The sequence below is a fragment of the Ambystoma mexicanum genome, chromosome 4q, assembly GCF_040938575.1.
Source record: "Ambystoma mexicanum isolate Mex_15411 chromosome 4q, UKY_AmexF1_1, whole genome shotgun sequence".
NCBI classification, from domain to species: domain Eukaryota; kingdom Metazoa; phylum Chordata; class Amphibia; order Caudata; family Ambystomatidae; genus Ambystoma; species Ambystoma mexicanum.
This window is the reverse complement of record NC_090928.1, coordinates 893,287,082-893,305,333: the sequence shown is the minus strand read 5'-3', so window position 1 is coordinate 893,305,333 and position 18,252 is coordinate 893,287,082.

The window sequence follows — 18,252 nt, the reverse complement described above, 5'->3', positions numbered from 1 at the left end:
GCGCAGTATAAAAAACAATATTAATTGTGCAGAATTCTGCCTCTTTCACGGTCCCTCCCCACGTGACCAAGCCGAACCTGACGAGATGCCAAAACCCAGGAGAGAAAAGGCGTCTGGGTCCCTCGCTACGAGACACAGGCCGATACACTTGAAAGGATCAATGGACATCTGCTACAGTGGGAGCGGTCAGCCTTCCACCTATGAATAAATCCTCACATTGTCTGCACGTACCCATATTGAAACATTGTTACAATCACAGGTACACCGAGAGCTGGGAACAACGGTGGTCCCAGGCTGGGAAGCTCACGAGTGCACCAATCAGAACATGGGGCTCTTATCTCAGACGTCAGTAATATTAGCCAATCCTCAGGAGTCTTCATGTAACAATTCTTATGTATCTAATTGTAGGGACAACCCAGATATACCACCTGACTACACCTTGTCCACTAATATCATTCTCTATATGTGTACTATACTAACCCTACCACTCGAGCAACCAATTAAGAGTGGCGATAGGTTTTTTGTTAACTTTCTGAAGTGACGCAAGTAGCGCGTCATAATGCAGTAAAAAGGGCCTGCGAGCCCCACGATTGTGTGTGTGTCAGGACGAACGCGTACGCTCCTTGACCCATCCCTGCCGTTTTGTCTAAATAAACAGCAGAGTCACCTTGCTCCTTGTGTGTGTCTCATACTCTATCTCATCTGGGATATACGGGAGGAGTTGGGGCCTCCCTGCCCGGAGGACTGCGGACGGCCCGGCCGACCCCGGCAGAATTTCCCCCCGACAGCCTGATCATAGGATCCATCCCCCGGCGGAAGCGATTCAAAAGTCTCTTAGACAGAGGGACCTGCCGAATATAGCATGGTTTCCAGCCTGGTGTCATCATCAACCACCTGGGCAGCCCGAAAGTACATGTCCAGCCAGTCCACCCACCTCCTCCATCTGGGCCCCAAACTGGAAGGCGGGCCCGATAGATCAAACTCCGGGATGGGCTGCAGAGCTGCCTGTGCACGTACCTGAGCCATAGCGGTGGGGATTTGCTGAACAACAGGTACTGCCGCCGGCTGTGCTGGCAGCAGAGGACCTGGAAGACCTGCCTGACCAACTGGAGGCTGCTGTGCCGGCTGCACTGGAGGCAGCAAACCTTGAAGTGCTACTGGCGCACGTGGAGGCTACTGCACCACCGCTCCGTCCTGGTCCTCAGTATCACTCATCAGTTCGAGCGCACAGGCACCCCCAGCGTGGAAGACAGGGGCTGCAACTCAAACACCAAGTCCAGATGACTCCAGCATGCACCATTGAAGAAACAGCTACTGCAACACACCTCTGTGATGATGAAGAGGATGAAGATTAGTGGGGCCACCAGTCCGATGATGAAGAGGATGAAAAGAAGCCTGAGCTTCCAACTGCTCCAAAAATTAGAACAAGAAAGAAATGTGGGCTATGCAGGCCCAGCCATTGTAGCCCTCCTCCTTGCTTGCACTCGACGTAGGAGACCCAAAAAATGAAAAATCACAAACTGGGCATATTCACTTTTCTCCTAAAATGAGAACTAGAAACACAATGGCAGGCTACCAGGTAAATTCAAAAAGGGAGCTCACAGAGGAGTCCTGCTATGCTATGTTCCTAGCGGCCTCTGTGTGATAGCATATGTGCAGATAGCAGTGGTAAGGTGAGTGCAGATAAGTGCATTGTTTTTCTTTATTTGAGAAGGAAAATATCATAGGGAGAAGGAGGTGACCGGTGGACCAGGTAACTGCTTGCCCACAGGACAGACCCTTATCAATGGATCGAGCCCAAATTACCAATATCTTGATTGGCTGAGCCTATGCAACCAGTTGCTGTTACCACATGTGGTAATTCTAGAAATCTACCTGCTTTCACCAGGGTTGCCATTAGTGTATTTCCAGAACTACAGTACTTGACATTTCTGAAAATGTGCATGTTTTATTTTCATATTTTGCTAGTCATTGACTCACTTATTGTAAGGATTGAAATAGACTGTGTACCGCTGTGGATTAAACGCTATACTGCCGTTTTTAGTAAAGCAGAAAGGGGTCATTTTTACCCTCTTGTGCATTACACTGGAAAGGGAGGAAATTTGTGCATCAGTGATGCCAACATGTTCACCCTTTTGGGCGCCCATGGAGAATGTAGTTTCCTGAAATGCAGGGGCGTGCTAGGGCTTAGCTTCACTGCAGGAGAAGCCTTTCAAAACTTCAGGGGACGTTTTGCAATGTTTGCATCTGCCTGTGGGGCAGAGGAACACATCGAATGATTTGCCTAGAGGTATGCAGCCCCATAGTTAGGTGGTATTTATCACACGACGCATTCAAGAATACCGCATGGGATGAATAGCTCCAAGCCCATCATCTGCCGCAATGAAAACACAGCCTAGTTTTCGTGTTTCAGCCATGAGGGCCCTAAGATGTAACGTCCTGGTGGACCAGTGTAATACACAGACATAGGAGCAACCACAGGGACAACCACAGGTGCTAGAAGTCAGATTTTACTATAGCACTGACTTGTGGCACTAGAACCAGGTCTTCACCCCTGATGACTCCTGGTACCAGTGCCCTGTGTCAGGAGAGAGGGATAGTCAGAAAATGTGCAGCCAGTGGAGGAGAAGAGGAGTGGGTCCGGCGGGGCCCACCAGATGGATCGTGAGTTCTGTTGCATTCAGCACTTTGTGTTGTGAAGGCATCTTGGAGTAAGACACAGACAACAGATTCTGAATTAACAATAAAACTTTATTAACTTAAAAGTCAGGATGGAAACACGCCTATCTTGCCCTATACCATGGTGGGATTTCCCTACCAAATCAAAACAAAGGAAAGTCAAAGTCCAAATCTGTCTGTGTCCAAAACCTTTACTCGCCCTCACACCCAATCTTATACAAAGTGTAGGGATGTCAGCAACCAGCAAAACAGTGTTCAATTCAACGTTCTGAGCTCTGTCCAACGCACAGCTTTTTTTCAGGTCCCTTCCCCAAGTATAAAGCAGTTCCAATAAAAGTCTCACAGTAGCCTTAATTTGAAAAGAGTTAGCCAGTACTCGTGGTTCCTTTCCCCAAGTATCAAAACAAGTTCCAAACACAAAATATCTTGAGATTTCACCCTCAGGTCAGTGGGCAGGTTAAACCTCAGGGTTGCCTTCCCCAAAATTCACTTTCAATGTATAAGGCTATGTTCCAGCTTTATTCAATGTCTCTGCCATACTTGCGCCTTCTGCACATGGTAGGTCTTTGTACAAGAATGTCTTTGCAATTCATTCACTTGTTAAAGTTCATTTCCAAAGTTCCATTCACTCAGGAGTCCCATATATGTTTGTCTCACTTCTGCTGATGAAGTTCTGTTCACTTTAGGGTTCAACATGCATGTATTTCTTTGTTTCAAAGCTTTGTTTACTTGAAGGTTCAACATATATAAATGTGTCTTGTAATTAAAGTTGCATTCACTTTTCAGCTTGATGTCTGCTGAATGTATACGCTTCTTACATTTATGATCTTCAAAGGAAACACTTTTTTTCAATTCAGTATTTAATAAGTATGAAGATATGTTTAATACGCTTTTCATTTGGTTCGGAATTTAATAAGTGTTAAAGAAGATCTTCACTCAATTCACCTCAATGTTATACATTGTTGAAGAATGTCTTGAATAATGTGCCCAGCACTCAGAAACTCTCGTGACAATTTTAAAAGGTTTATTTGTTTCATTTCATTGTTATAAGTTTTTGTGCATTGCCTTTGTAACATGCCCCGCATCCAGAGACTTTGGTAAAAATTGGAAAAAAACGTTTAATTCATTTCACTTTGCTGTTATAAGTCTTAGCAAATCGCATGTGTAACGTGCCCAGCATTCAGAGACTTTCGAAAACGTGTCTTCACTTATACGTGACCACTCCGCTACAAAGTATTCTGACTTATTCAAAAGTCAAAGAGGATTCCAATCGAAGACCTTTGAAAACGTGGCTTATCATGCATGCAACCACTCTGATACATTAATCCTCTGTGTAATGTTCAAACACTTGCATACCGGGTTTCCTTTCACATAAAAACTCACTGTTTTGTGTCTTATGGCATTCCTGCAGCGCAGATCTTTCGACCTTTGATTCTTTGCCTCCACGCTCCACCTTCTGCCCCTCAGGCACTCCTGTGTCCGTTTCTGACCCCAGGAAACAAAAACTCCACGAAAAGGGGCAGCCTCCAGGCACGGCTCCCCTTGCAAAGTTGGCTCGGTTCCACAGAGCCCCAGCTCTCGGCTGCCTTCCTTTGAACCACCAGCGTGCCACGAACCTACAGCTCTTCACTGCTTCTTTTGGCCTCTCTGCTGCTGCTCCTCCATCAACGCCACAGTTTCTCTTTCTGCTTCTCCCTTTGACCTTATTTGGTTGGGCCTTTTATATACCTGCAGCCCTTTAACAGGCGGCAGGTGTTAATGTACAATTAGCCCTGCCTGTCCATTATTAAGGGGACATGCCTGACCTCTACTACTCTCAACAGGTTTCTTCCTCGTCCCAGTACCAGAGTGGTAAAAGCACCTAGTCTTCAATACTCCCGGTTGCCTCTTCCTCGTCCTAGTAAGTACTGTTAGTAGGTATATGTGAGGAAGTTAGGGGAGTTGATGGGTCAGGGAAAGGGTTGGGTTAGTCATTCATTAGTTGGAAACTGGGGATACCATGTCTCTCCCAAGGGCATCCCATTCCAAGTCAACAAAAACCTAATATACCTTTTTATATTGAATTATTTGTGTTTTATTCCTTACCTGTCTAGATTGAGAGTATTTCTTAACCCTTTTCTGGCCAATGGGATATAGATAGCAATACCCCGTAACTGCCCCTGGAATAGAGTTTTCTCCTTGGAAGGGAAGTGGGGAATATCACATTTTGCCCAAAGGTACCCCAGTTCCAATCCCCAAGGATCCTCCACCCAGGTTATCCTCCCTCACATGTCCACCACCAGGATCGGGATCCAAGAATATGGCCTTTCCTTGGCCACCCGTGCAGAAGATCTTAAGGGAGTGGAAGAGAGAATACCCTCTGGTCTCTCACATAGTGTGTTAGAAAGTCTGTGACTTCCAGGCGATCCCTAAATTCCATCTGACGTTTGAGCAGGGCCTGGACATCGGCAGCATATAGGTGGAATCCTTGTTGAGATATCCCAATAATGTAGCTCAGTAAGAACTTGGGGACATTGAACAGGATCAGCAGAGCATGTTGAACTCCACAGGAAATGTGGGATATTTCAGGCAGACAAGTGAATATTTTTAATTGGTGCTTTCAGGCTATCACCTATAGTGCATGTCAACTTACTGAACTATGTAGAAAGAGAATGCTACTTGGCATAAGCAGATCAAATGTCAGATGTCAAAACAATCATATGTACACTATTGCACAACAATCATACTAATGTCATTAGTATGATATATCAGTTTAAGAATGGTGTTAATTTATTAAAATGATATCCAGATTTACTAGCCATTCATTTCTTGCACATGATTTAATGGCATAACGATGTGCGTTCCATAAGTATTCAATTTTCAACATGTTTGTGTGTGCTGATAAAGGTATGGGCAGTATTGTTCAAATTCAAGAATATTTAGTTCAAAGCACAGTTTACTAAACCTCAAAAATGGTTCTAAATGAATTGCAACCATTTATTGAGGCAGCCGAAAATACATTTACTACATTATATTTTTGCTGACCGCCCATCAAGCACAATTCGAGTTCCCCCTGTGCAAAAAAATGTTGTGGCCGAGAAAGGGTCATGGGTGCACAGGAAGATCTCATGGCAGGTAGAATTGGAAATACATGCAAGTGCGCCCATCATGATCCCTGCCAACAAATGTCAGGCCATGACCCTCAAACCAGCATCTATGATGTCAATAGGCAGCAGTTTTTAGAATGAGGCCCACTGACTTTCTAAGTTTTGGATCCACCAGGAGCACACCAGACACGTGACACGATAAACTGAAGAAGTGACACATTCTTGTACAAAGTCACAAATGTATCTAGGCCCCTTTAAGTCAATTAAAAAAAATCTTCATTTGGATAAGCAGACTTGGACAAGTACTCGATTAAGTACTGCTTTGCCGCTGTGCTTCCTGCTGGACCTGGTTCCTTTTCTTGGCTGCTGGCTGCAGACTCTACAAGTGACTGACAAGCCGTATTTGCATTTCCATTTGTCCCGCCTTGGACTGCTGGGGATTGGCTCCCATTCAACTTTCTACTTAACGTGCCCGCACGCGCAGAGCGCGAACGCACTCGGGCAAGTACTCGATTAAGTACCGCTTTGCCGTGGTGGTGCGGTGGGCGGCTCCTGGACATTATCAGCTGCCCTTTTATCTGGTTTTGGTGGTCCAGTTCAGGTTTGAAATTGGTGTTCTATTGCTGATATTGTATGGTATTGGTATTGGTATCGCAAGATTACGAGATTTAATATGTACACATTGAAATCAAGCATGCCAGCTGGCATTGCAAATGCAGTATCAGTCGCATCCCAGTCTAAAGTTTCTCACTCTTCACATACCGCTATTACCTTAACACCAGTTAGTGCACGCTTATCAACCCAAGGGTGGAATAGGGTGAGCCCACCTTTTAACTCTGCTAAACGTTCAACGTGCGGTACGCCGTTGCTTCCAAACAGAGTGGGCACGTGTTCTTCGCACCCGACTAGGTCCATACACACTCCCATAGCACAACAAGGTTCCTTGGGCATGAATCTGTGTAATGGTCGTGCTGTGTCTGACCAAACCATCCTAGACTCAGTTAAGGCAAATTATACGAGAAATGTTGATTCTACCCCACTTGTTTTGTCACCAATTCCCTTCCCAACACAGTCGGGAGACAGCTCGGGCATCTCGATTTATGCTAGCCAGTGCAAGTTTCCAATTTGCATCATGGATGAGTTGGAAGTACTTAAATATGCATTCATCCACTTTTACACTTTCTCGATCCACCTCGCTTTCCTTTGCACAGCCCACACTTCGGGCGCACAGGCAGGTTTCTGTGGCACATGAAACCCAAGACCCTGGTTCAACTCAGTCTGTTATGATGGAATTGGCACTAACAGCCATTAACACTTCTGTTTTGAGTCTATTCAGGCTGTTGAATCCTTAGATGCAAGATTAGCCAAACAAGCTGTCTTGCTAGCCGACATAACACCCATAACAAATCCCAATACAATCAGCGTATATCAAATAACTCATGGAAAAAAAACACAAGAAAAGCACAACATTTTACACAGTACTATGTACACAGCGATATATACAATACCCTAAATCCCCAACATCTCAAATACATCTCTCAATTACCCCCCCACCAAACAACTATAATGTCAATTTAAAACAACTGCAAAAATCTACCCCATATTTTCCCAAACAAAGCCAATTTACCAAGTCTCCTATTCATCACTCTCTCCATATTTGCCAATTCATGCATCTCAGACAACCACGTCTCCACATTCAATGTCAAAGCATTCTTCCAGTTCCTCAATATAATTCTTTTACCAGTCATCGCCCCTCTGAACAACCACTTCTTCTCACTTTGAGTGAGATCATCCAAAGACTCATCACTCCCCAATATGATCACACTAAAATCCAAGACCGGGAGACCAACAATCACTTCATCACACACACGTCACACAAGCTCCTTGTTGACCACAATCTGAGATGCCTAGCAGCGAATCAAGAACGTTGTACCCTAATGTCTCCAGAGCATGTTGATGACCAAGTAGTGTTGGGCCCTGGTACACATGTTGAATCATCTGTTGTGGCGCATGTGCCGATTTTACCAATCATTGTGGACATTATCCGCCAGACAGGTACATCTGCAGCGGACAACATTATTCAAGTGGACAAAGATGCTTCCTACATTTATCTCTCGTCTGTTGTAGAACAGTATGGCGAGGAAGGTGTAGCACTGAAGGCAAATGCTTCAATTAATCACAATGCTCTTCAGGCAGCAAAAAAGAAAAAATCCACACGTTCCCACCTAAAGTGGCCTCAGGCCATCACAAAGAAATCCAAGAATATGCCAGGAGTCAGAGGCCCCAAAAACACCTTAAATGCATTTTTTTCAGGCAATTGGTGGTACAGTCCCGCCACCCAGCTCACGTATTCCAACTGCCAGTGAGCAGATTTCAAAGGGGTCTAAAGCAAAATCCTCATATGGTTGCAATCTTCATTATAATGTTGTTGGTGGTTTAGTAAACCTGCCTCTCCACCTCGTGCTTACTTGTCATTGAATAGTCTTGTAGACTCACTTGAACATATGGAAGCCCCAAAATCGAGGACTCTGATAGAGCCCTCCACTAAAAAAGTGGTTAGCTTTCATCAGTCAGATGAGCTACCCGCAGCTGACTGTGGTTGGACAGTCGCAGGCTGTGACTGCGACAATCAAACAGATAATAGATGCCTACTTGTCAGACCATACATCAGTTCCAGTGTCACCGACGTCCCACATATTATCAGGTGGTTCAACAAATCAAGGAGTAAGTGGTCTAGCTAAATGCTCTCTTCTATTTACCATTGTGGGTGCCCCTGGCCTAGGTTCTATGCACAACAACATAATTCCAACTATGCAGACTCCGCGTCTGTGTAATGCCTCTACTGTTCCTCCTTTGTCTGCCTCAATTAAAGCAGTACAGCAAAAGACTGGGAGTGTACATGCCTTCATTCTGAAATGTAGAGAAAGTAATTTTCCTTCCTAACTGCTGAATCAAAGAAGCGTCCTCAACATCTTTAGCGATGTGAGCGCTCTCCATGATGTGTCTTCGCAAGACATTAACAAATCAAATTTATTTCAAACATCACAAATTCGATTATAAGATTGTGGATTCTGTCTGGAGTGGTGGTTAACCTAATATGGCAAGAAAAAATTAGGTTGTTTGGTATGGGCTTCCTGTTAGCGGAGGACCCTAAGCATGCAATTTCCCAATTCTAAAGCTCAGCTCCTAAATCAAACATTTATCAAAGCATACATATTTGTGAGACAAGAGGTGGATTGGTCCCTACTGTGGTGCGCACGTAACCACAACTGTTAGCTTTAACAACAGCTCTGAATATTGCGAGCTGGAATTCAAGAGGACATTCTCACCTACAAGCCTCGATACCTAACCTCTCACAATCATTCCATATCGGTGCTCTACAAGAAACTTGGTTGACCGAGACACCAATATGGGATAGCTTTGACATCATTATGTTCCCTGCTTTACCAACTGGAGGCAGACCATCATCAGGACTGGTGGTTGCGGTGAACTTAAAAATGGGCCTTACTATCGCTGGGTGGGCAGTTGAATGTGCCTATATTCTTTTGGTAAAAATTACTTGTGGTTCTCGAATAATAGCCCTAGTAAATTTATACCGCAACCCTGGGCCGCATTTTAGACAAAATTAACATCACAGGTAAAATAACTCACACTCTTATTCTGGGCAGTCAGAACATAGACTGTTGGAATGCAAAACGGGATGGCAAAATGTACGTCAATGGATGTCCTATATGACAGAAAGACAGTTCCACATGGTGAACGGGGCAGTTCGCGGTGACATTCCTGCGCATACAACATGGTTTCGAAACTCTAGCACAAGTACAATTGATTATATATATGTGGATAAATACGTATTTCAACAAGTTCAGAGCTTGGAGATCTTTGAATTACCACATAGTGACCACAAGCTTCTATCATTGTCAATAGCAGGAGATTACGATCAGATCAGAAGACCATCCACAAATCAAATCTTAGCCATTCATTCTTTAAAAACTCCCCTTAAATGGTCTGACGCAAAGGTGTCAGCCTATCAACACACTCTGGAAAGAAATGCGAGGGCCACTATGCCAGTACACTATACAGAGTTATTGCTGCCATACATCAACTCAGTCTCTATTCTATCAAAAGACCGTTTGAAGTACAAACATGTTTTTGACCATGATATACAAGTACAGCGTGCAGCATATAGGAGACAAAGAAGGGCTATTTTAGCAATAGGTGCCCTATCTTGTCAAAAAGTGTTAAATAATGCTAAATGTCAATATAAAAACTGGGTTGAATCCAGGAAACACATCATGTTCCAACATGACAGTGAGCACATGGGACGTGTGATGGCAAATAAATACTCAGCCCAGATGTGGATTCTATTAAACAACCAACCCTGCAATTTGCAAGCCGATGCACAATTTAGGGCTGTAAATGAACATAAATGGGTTGAATACTTCTCCAATCTGTATGCTGATCCATACTTTGTGGGAAAACAGGTGGAGTATCCTTCATCAGAGAAATGGTCTCTGAACTTTTCCCAGAAAATTATTGAAGATCTTATACGAAGTGCTAGTACATCAAGGGCTGCTGGCCCACATGGCCTCACAAATGTCACATTAAAATCTAACATTGATGAAGGGGCCCTAATTTTGGATCAGATTTTCCAACTGGTAGTAAAGACACACATAGTTCCGTCGTCTTGGAAAACCTCTGTGATCATTCCCATTTTTTAAAAGGGAGATCGCTCGCTACCCCAAAACTACCGGCCCATCGCCTTGTTAGATGCCCCAGGCAAGATTTTTACAAAATTGGTTCTTCATGACTTTAATATCTGGACACAAGAATCCCTCACAAACAGGTTTTGTGCCTGGTATGGACACCCAAATTAATTTGTTGTGCCTGAATGCAATCAAGGCACAGTCTCAAGCCACGAAACGAGCGACATATTTTGCCTTCGTGGACTTGCACTCTGCCTTTGATTCCATTTCCAGGGTACTATTACTGGACAAACTAATGAGAGATCATTGTCCAATCACATTATTTGAAATCATCCGCGCTCTACATTTTGAAACATCTATTTGTGTCCGTCTTTCATTGGATGGCGTGTGTCTGCACCCATTCAGACAGCACGGGGGCTTAAACAGGGGTGTCTACTGGCATCATCTGTCTTCAACTACTTCATACATCATCTTAGAGATGCATTCGACAAAACAATTTCAGATTCACCGAAATTGGAGGCCTCGCCATCAAGGCACTGATGTACGCAGACAATCTTGTTTTAATTACAAAAACACAAATGGGTCTCCAAAATCTTTTGACATCTTTTCAACTGTATATTCAACAAAATGAATTTAGGGTAAATACACAGAAAACACAGATTGTTGATGATATGCACCCCTGACGGTCGGCCCCCGACGCTTTAAGTGGTCAATTAATCAGGTTGAATTACAAATAGTAACACACTATACATACCTGGGCATGTGTTTTGAGGGCATACCCAATCCAAAAAGTCAGCTTGAATGGGTGGAGAAGAAACTAGACACTGCTATAGCACAAACCAAAATAATCATGTTTAGATATGGCAAATTTTCCATCAAGCCAGCCCGGTTGTATTGGAACCAGACGGCAAATCTAGCGTTACTATATGGTCTGGAGACACTCACAATTAATACCCGATTCCAATTTGGTCAATGGGAAGCTAAATTCTGGCGACAAATTCTCCATTTATTGGTATGTGTACCGCATGCCTGGCTGAGGTATGAACTGGGTCTGGTTTCTCTCCATGCGCTATATAATTGGAAACGCTTTAGAAAATGTCTTATATCCACTAATGCTGACATTATCTAATATCATTATCCGCCTATATGTTCTCAACTAAACATTGTTTCATGGTCACTTCGGTTAACAAAGTCTGTCAAATTGTTGCGGCCTGTGATATAACTATTGAATTACTGATCTCAAATCACAACAAGGCCAAAGAGAAATTATATCAGGCTGATTGGATCAGTATCTGCGAGCTGTGTATTCGATATCAAGGTGGCAACATCAAGAGGGCGCTAGAGGGCCATCCAAAATGGCCGCACTGACCTGAGCTCCCAGCACAGCCCGTATTAATCCTGCATAATCCTCCTTCTGCCTGTACTTTCTCAGCCCGAATCCTAGACTCCTGGTCTCCCGTCTGTTCCAGCAGCCTGCCAGTGAAAACTGGATGAAAATCGGCCATCCTGTGCTAAGAAGACCGACGCGGCCTGAACCGGTGCATTGCCTGGCCGGCCCGTGTGCCGCGCGCTGGGGCTTGGGAGGCAGGCTCGCGGCGCAGCCCGGGAGGATCAATCGGCGAGGAGGTGGCGATCGGGCGCTCCTTTCCCCCCAAGATCCAGATCCAGGTCCGGCCCGCCGCCCTCCGGCGTAACGAGGTCCCGTGGGGACTCGGAGGGTAGGTGGAGCTGGCGCTCGGGCGCCCGTGGCGCCGCTGCAGCCAGAGCCTCCTCCCCCCACCCCCCACCCGCCCAACGGGGCCCACCAGCGCCTGAAGAGACCGGGGCCGCCGTGGGACTCCCGACACAGCCGCGGACTTCGGCGGTGAGGAGCGGACGGAACGCCGGGAGGATAAGGTACGGGGGGGGAGGGGTCGAGCCTTGTGGTGATACTGGGCGCCCCCTGAGCGGCCGCCCCCCCCCTCCCCATCGCCGAGGGGGCATCAGCGCTGATCAAATCCAGCCGCCGCTGAGGGGGACTTTGGGACCCGGCGCGGGTCGAGGGAGAGAACAGCCCCCAGCGCCCATCACCAGGGGGAGTGCCCATAACCAGCAAGGGGCTCTCCCCCCCCCAATGTGACATCTGGCGCCATCTTGGAGGGATCTCACCCTCCCCCCCACCGCGGAGGCAAAGACCCTGGGCCCCCCGGAAGTCATCATTCTGGTGCCCTTATCAAGCCACAGGGGCACCAGCACCAGGAGGTCAAGCGAGAACACGGTGGAGTGTCCCCCCCCCCTCAGTTCTGTGCCACTCACGAGGGAAGCCACCTGCACAGCTGATCGCTGCAGTGGAACGCCATCCTCTCCCTCCTGGTCATCCGAGGGCTGCCCCAGTAGTTCACAAAAATGCAGCTCTACAACGCCTAATAACTTTGCATCACAGATGCAAACCCCACCATACCGGCATCCCTGAGCGAGTTCTCAGAACAATCCTGCCATAATAAAACACTAATATAACACTATAACCCTGCTTCACTCAACCGTCTACCAGTGGGTCCACTGCAGAAATGGGGAAGAACGATAAATCGCAGAGGAAACTGACGTTTGAGGGTGGCGCGACTCCTAAAGCCCCCTCTCAAAGCGAGGTCCACGCGGCGGCCCCGGTCCCCCCGCCTCAGCTGGAACCGGAGGTTAACCCGTCCGAAATCAAAGAACTCCTTCTGGAACTGAAAGCCGGCATAGGAAATCTTAACAATAAAATGGATGGCCTCGCCTCCAAGGTCGGCCTCCTACAACACCGCATAGACACACACTCAGAACGTCTGAATGAGGTTGAGCAAAGAGTGTCGAACTTAGATGATGGCACAGAGTCCCTTATAACCAAGGTCTCACTACTGGAATCCCAAATAAAAACAACAATTGCCAAATGCGAGGATTTGGAGGGTCGCTCAAGGAGGAACAACATAAGAATTATAGGCGTGAGGGAACAACGGCTACAAGGTAAAATGGAGGAGTTCGTAGAATCCCTCTGCACATCACTCTTCAGCAGAGAATCTATGTCCCCAGTCTTTATAGTGGAAAGAGCACACAGGATCCCATCCAACAGACCAGTCCCCGGAGCACCGCCAAGGCCAATCATCGCACGGCTGCTCAACTACAGAGATCGTGACACCATCCTACGACTGGCCAGGGAGAAGGGCGAACTTCTTCATGAGGGTGATAAAATCCACTTCTATCCAGACTTCTCACCCACTGTTCAAACCCAGAGGAAATCCTTCACCGCCATCAAGCAAAGACTCCGAGCCAACCAACTACCCTACTCAATGCTCTTTCCTGCACGACTCAGAGTCCAACAGGGGGAGAGGGTTCACTTCTTCCAATCTCCAGACGAGGCGGGCATGTTCCTTGATCGGATAGGCTGCCCCGATCCGAACCCCAACCGACCAAGGCCCCAAAGAGACAGAATCCTCAGAAATCCACCGTAAATCAGCATGTCCTAAGCAGACCCACAACCATACGACAGATTGTCATAAGTGCAGGCTCAATTCATTATGAGTACGACACGGGGCTGGGAAACTTGGAGGGCCCCTGACGCCCCTAGCACAGCTCCAGTTTAGTCTCCAAAGTTATCTCGGCAACCAGTTGGTCTTCATGCCGAGCTCAGTTGGAGCACAATTTACACAGCGACATAGTTTCCACGTGTCCGCAGTTCGTTCTAGTTGGTTATTGAGGGTCCTCTCGGTGGGCTTGTTGGGGGTTGCCCACCCAAAAGAAAGGAATTCCACGGGCCAGTTGGGGTTAGCCCGTGGATGGTTCCCTCAGTGTTCATCAAAAAATAGACTATGCGTCTCTAGCCCACAACCATCTCCCAGCTCGCCATCTGCCAATCAAAAACCAGCGCCACCTTATCCAACAGGGGTCCTCTCCCGATGCGACGATTCTTGCAAATCTCACCCTGATGCCAAGATACGGCCAACCGCATCCACCGTAGCGCTGCGACACAGAAAGTTTACCCCGCCACATTCAATGTTCTGACATGGAACATAAGAGGAGGCAATATTCCCGCTAAAACTAGGAAAATACTCCAATACCTGAGACGTCACAACGTAGACGTGGCCATGATTCAAGAGACACACCTTCTCCCGGGCAAGGACCATCAGTGGGCCAAGAGCTGGGGCTGCCACAGATACTACTCTTCTTATTCATCCTACGCCAGAGGAGTCGCTATTCTTATACATAGGAGGCTGAGCTTCCGTTTGATCCACACAACGAGAGATTCAGAGGGGAGAGCGATTCTGGTGAGTGGAGTCATAGCAGGCCAGAAGGTGACCCTCATTAACTCCTACGCTCCGAACACGGACGGCCCGGATAATTTTGGTTGGGTGCTTTCCCAGCTCTCCAAGTTAGACCCAGCAACCATAATCTGGGGAGGGGATATGAACACTGTACTTGATTCATCAAGAGACAGATCGAAAGCTCAGCAACTCCCTCCAACTAAAGCAGGACTCCAAATAAAAGAAATATGCAATGCCTTCAATCTGCTAGACATCTGGAGGGTCACGAATGGTGAATCACGGGAATTCACCTTCCACTCTGCGGTTCACAATACAAGCTCCTGAATTGACTACTTCTTCGTCTCAGCGAGTGATCCATTGTCAAGTAGACGCTGCAGTATATACCCAAGAACGCTCTCCGACCACTCTCCTCTCTTTCTTGAAGTTGCACACTCCACCCCTTCTCCACCACTACTACGATGGCGTTTCAAGACAGGTTCGTTGAGAGACGAGGTGTTCGCCAGCAAACTGAAGGAAGAGATTAGCGTGTTCCTAGAAGCCAACTCCGGATCAGTCCCCTCAGCAAGTACACTCTGGGAATCCCTAAAATGCTATATCAGAGGAGTGTGTCACGCCAAGGAAAATGGCATCCTCAAGCTCATCAGACGCGAGCTCACAACCAGCGAGGGGAAGTTAAAGGACCTGGAACGACAAGCCACAAACGGGATGGATACCCTAACTGCGAAGGCACTGAAGGAGGAATTACTGATATTCAATCAAGCGGCGGACCGAGAGATCAAATTCCTGAACCGCAATAGCCAAGTCCGGCAGTATGGAGAAGGCCAGAAACCCGGCGCCCTCTTGGCAAACCTAATCAAAGCTGACACCAAACTGACCCAAATAGAACGCATTCGGACCAAGCAAGGCAATATAGTACATACTGACAAGGAGATAGCTGAGGAATTCAGGATCTTCTACCAAGAACTCTACAGCGCCAAATTGTGCAAGTCCTCGACCGCCCCACGGGAGTACCTCGAGGACACAGAGCTGTATTGGGTTGAACACTCCCTCCGTGAACCTTTGAACGAACTGATCACCCAAGAGGAGATTCTGGAGGCCATAAAATCCCTCCCCAGCTCTAAGGCGCCAGGCCCGGACGGTCTGACGGGCGAGTTCTACAAGTCCTTTGCGGGCACACTGGCCCCCCTCCTAGCGGAGGTATATGAAGAAGCACTAGAGAGGGGTCACCTCCCTCCCACCACTTGTGATGCCAACGTTATTCTGCTGTACAAACCAGATAAACCACCAGAGGAATGCTCATCCTACAGACCAATATCCCTCCTCAATCTCGATAATAAAATACTCGCCAAGGTGCTAGCGGGAAGATTAATGCCTTTGATGCCTACCCTCGTGCTGGCGGATCAAGCCGGCTTCATACCAGGCCGCAACACGACTTTCGGAATTAGAAGAATGTTCGGTGTCATTGCCGCATTGGACCCCTCGTTGCAGGCGGTGGCGGTCCTACTCGACGCCGAAAAGGCCTTTGACTCGGTGGAGTGGCCGTTTCTGTTTGCAGTGCTTACTAGGATGGGCCTGGGCGCCCGTTTCATCAACCTGGTCTCACTCCTGTACTCCAGACCACGTGCAAGTATCATCGTCGGCACAACCAAGTCAGCTCCAATCGACCTGCAAAGAGGCACGAGGCAGGGTTGCCCGCTCTCAGCCCTGATTTTCGCCCTGGTGATGGAACCACTAGCCTCCAAACTCAGGGAACAGCGACAACAGAGAGGTCTCATCATAGGCCCTCACAAACTCATCATCTCTCTTTATGCTGATGACGTAGCCCTATTTATCCGTGACCCAGTAGACAACCTGAATTCAGTCATGAGGGAGGTCATCAAATTTGGAGCCGCCTCGGGGCTAAAAATTAATCAGTCAAAATCCATCGTTTTCCCATTGACCCCAAACACAAAACAGTTTCCAGACGACTTCCAACTCTCATGGAAATCCTCCAGAGTCCGATACCTCGGAATACAGCTATCATTAAACTGTCAGGAAGTGTTTCGAGACAATTACGAAGTGGTGGTCAAGTCGATTCAAGAGAAGATTTCTCGATGGAAGTCATTACCATTGACACTCTGGGGAAGGGTCTCTCTGGTGAAGATGGTGATCCTACCAAAATTAATTTACTTATTCATCAATATCCCTCTGCTGCTGCAACAAGCCTTTTTAAAAAAATTAAAGAGCATGGTCCTCGAGCTACTCTGGGCAAACAAACCAGCCAGAATAGCGTACACTACACTCACGCTACCGGTCACAAATGGAGGCTTGGCACTACCTGATCTCGAAAGATACTTTTGGGCAGCTCAGGCACAGTACCTCAGCCACTGGTACACCCCCCAGGCGGTCCGACCACATGTACAGGTGGAAAGAGCCCTTGCAACACCAAACTTTCTGACCGCAATCATCCTGAGCCACACACCGGTTCCCAGTTCCACGATGAACGTGATGCTCACGACGTACAAGGTCTGGAGGACCCTGGCCCAAAGACTAGAAGTGATAACACGGTACTCCCCACTCTTACCTGTCAAGTTTATTCCCGGAGTCCCACTCACCTCAGAGACCGTGTTCCACCACTGGGTTGACAAACTAAACATTCAAACCTTAGGGGATCTTTTCTCAGAAGAAGGCTTCCTAACTCCAGAACAAGCCAGAAATAGAGGGGGCAACACGGCTCTGGACATATTCCTTTACTTCAGGACTCGCTACACCCTCCAGGCCTTGCTGCCAGACTTCCCTCGTCAACCACCAACTTGGCAACTGTTACATAATGTCATTCAAGCCCAAGGCGAGGGTAGGCTGATATCACAGATTTACAAAGCTCTCACTCCTGCCACAACCCCGGCCATCACTAGGGCCAAAGCTAGATGGGAAGAAGCACTGCATACGAATATAACAGATGAGGACTGGAACTACTGCCTGAAACAGACTAAAAAAGTGGCGCTTAACTCACGCCTAAAACTCATCCACTTCAACTTCCTTCACCAGACTTACCATACTCCAGCAAAATCCAACATACACCACCCTGACGCAGAAGCGAAATGCATCAGGTGCGGGACAATTTCAGCAGGTTTTGTTCACCTGGCGTGGGAATGCCCCGAGGTGGCCCCCTTCTGGAAACGGGTATTAGAGACGACTGCAGCAATTGTGGGGGAACCAATTCAGCCAAGTGCCACAGCATGCCTATTGGGCATGACCAGGCTGCTTTCACCCCCGATAAGGAAACTAGCTGGGATCCTGCTGACTTTGGCTCGGAGGAGAGTTGCCATTGCCTGGGGCCGGGGCCCCCCTCCAACATTCACCGCTTGGCGCAAGGACTTGCTTTATTACCAAGACGTTGAATCGGATTTCATTAAACTCCTTCCCTTGCACACCCGTCCTACAGACGTATGGGGACCACTGACACTGTTCCTGTTGGGTGAGGCAGCAGAGCACCCCTCTGACTCCTCCGACTCGGAGAATGCCCCC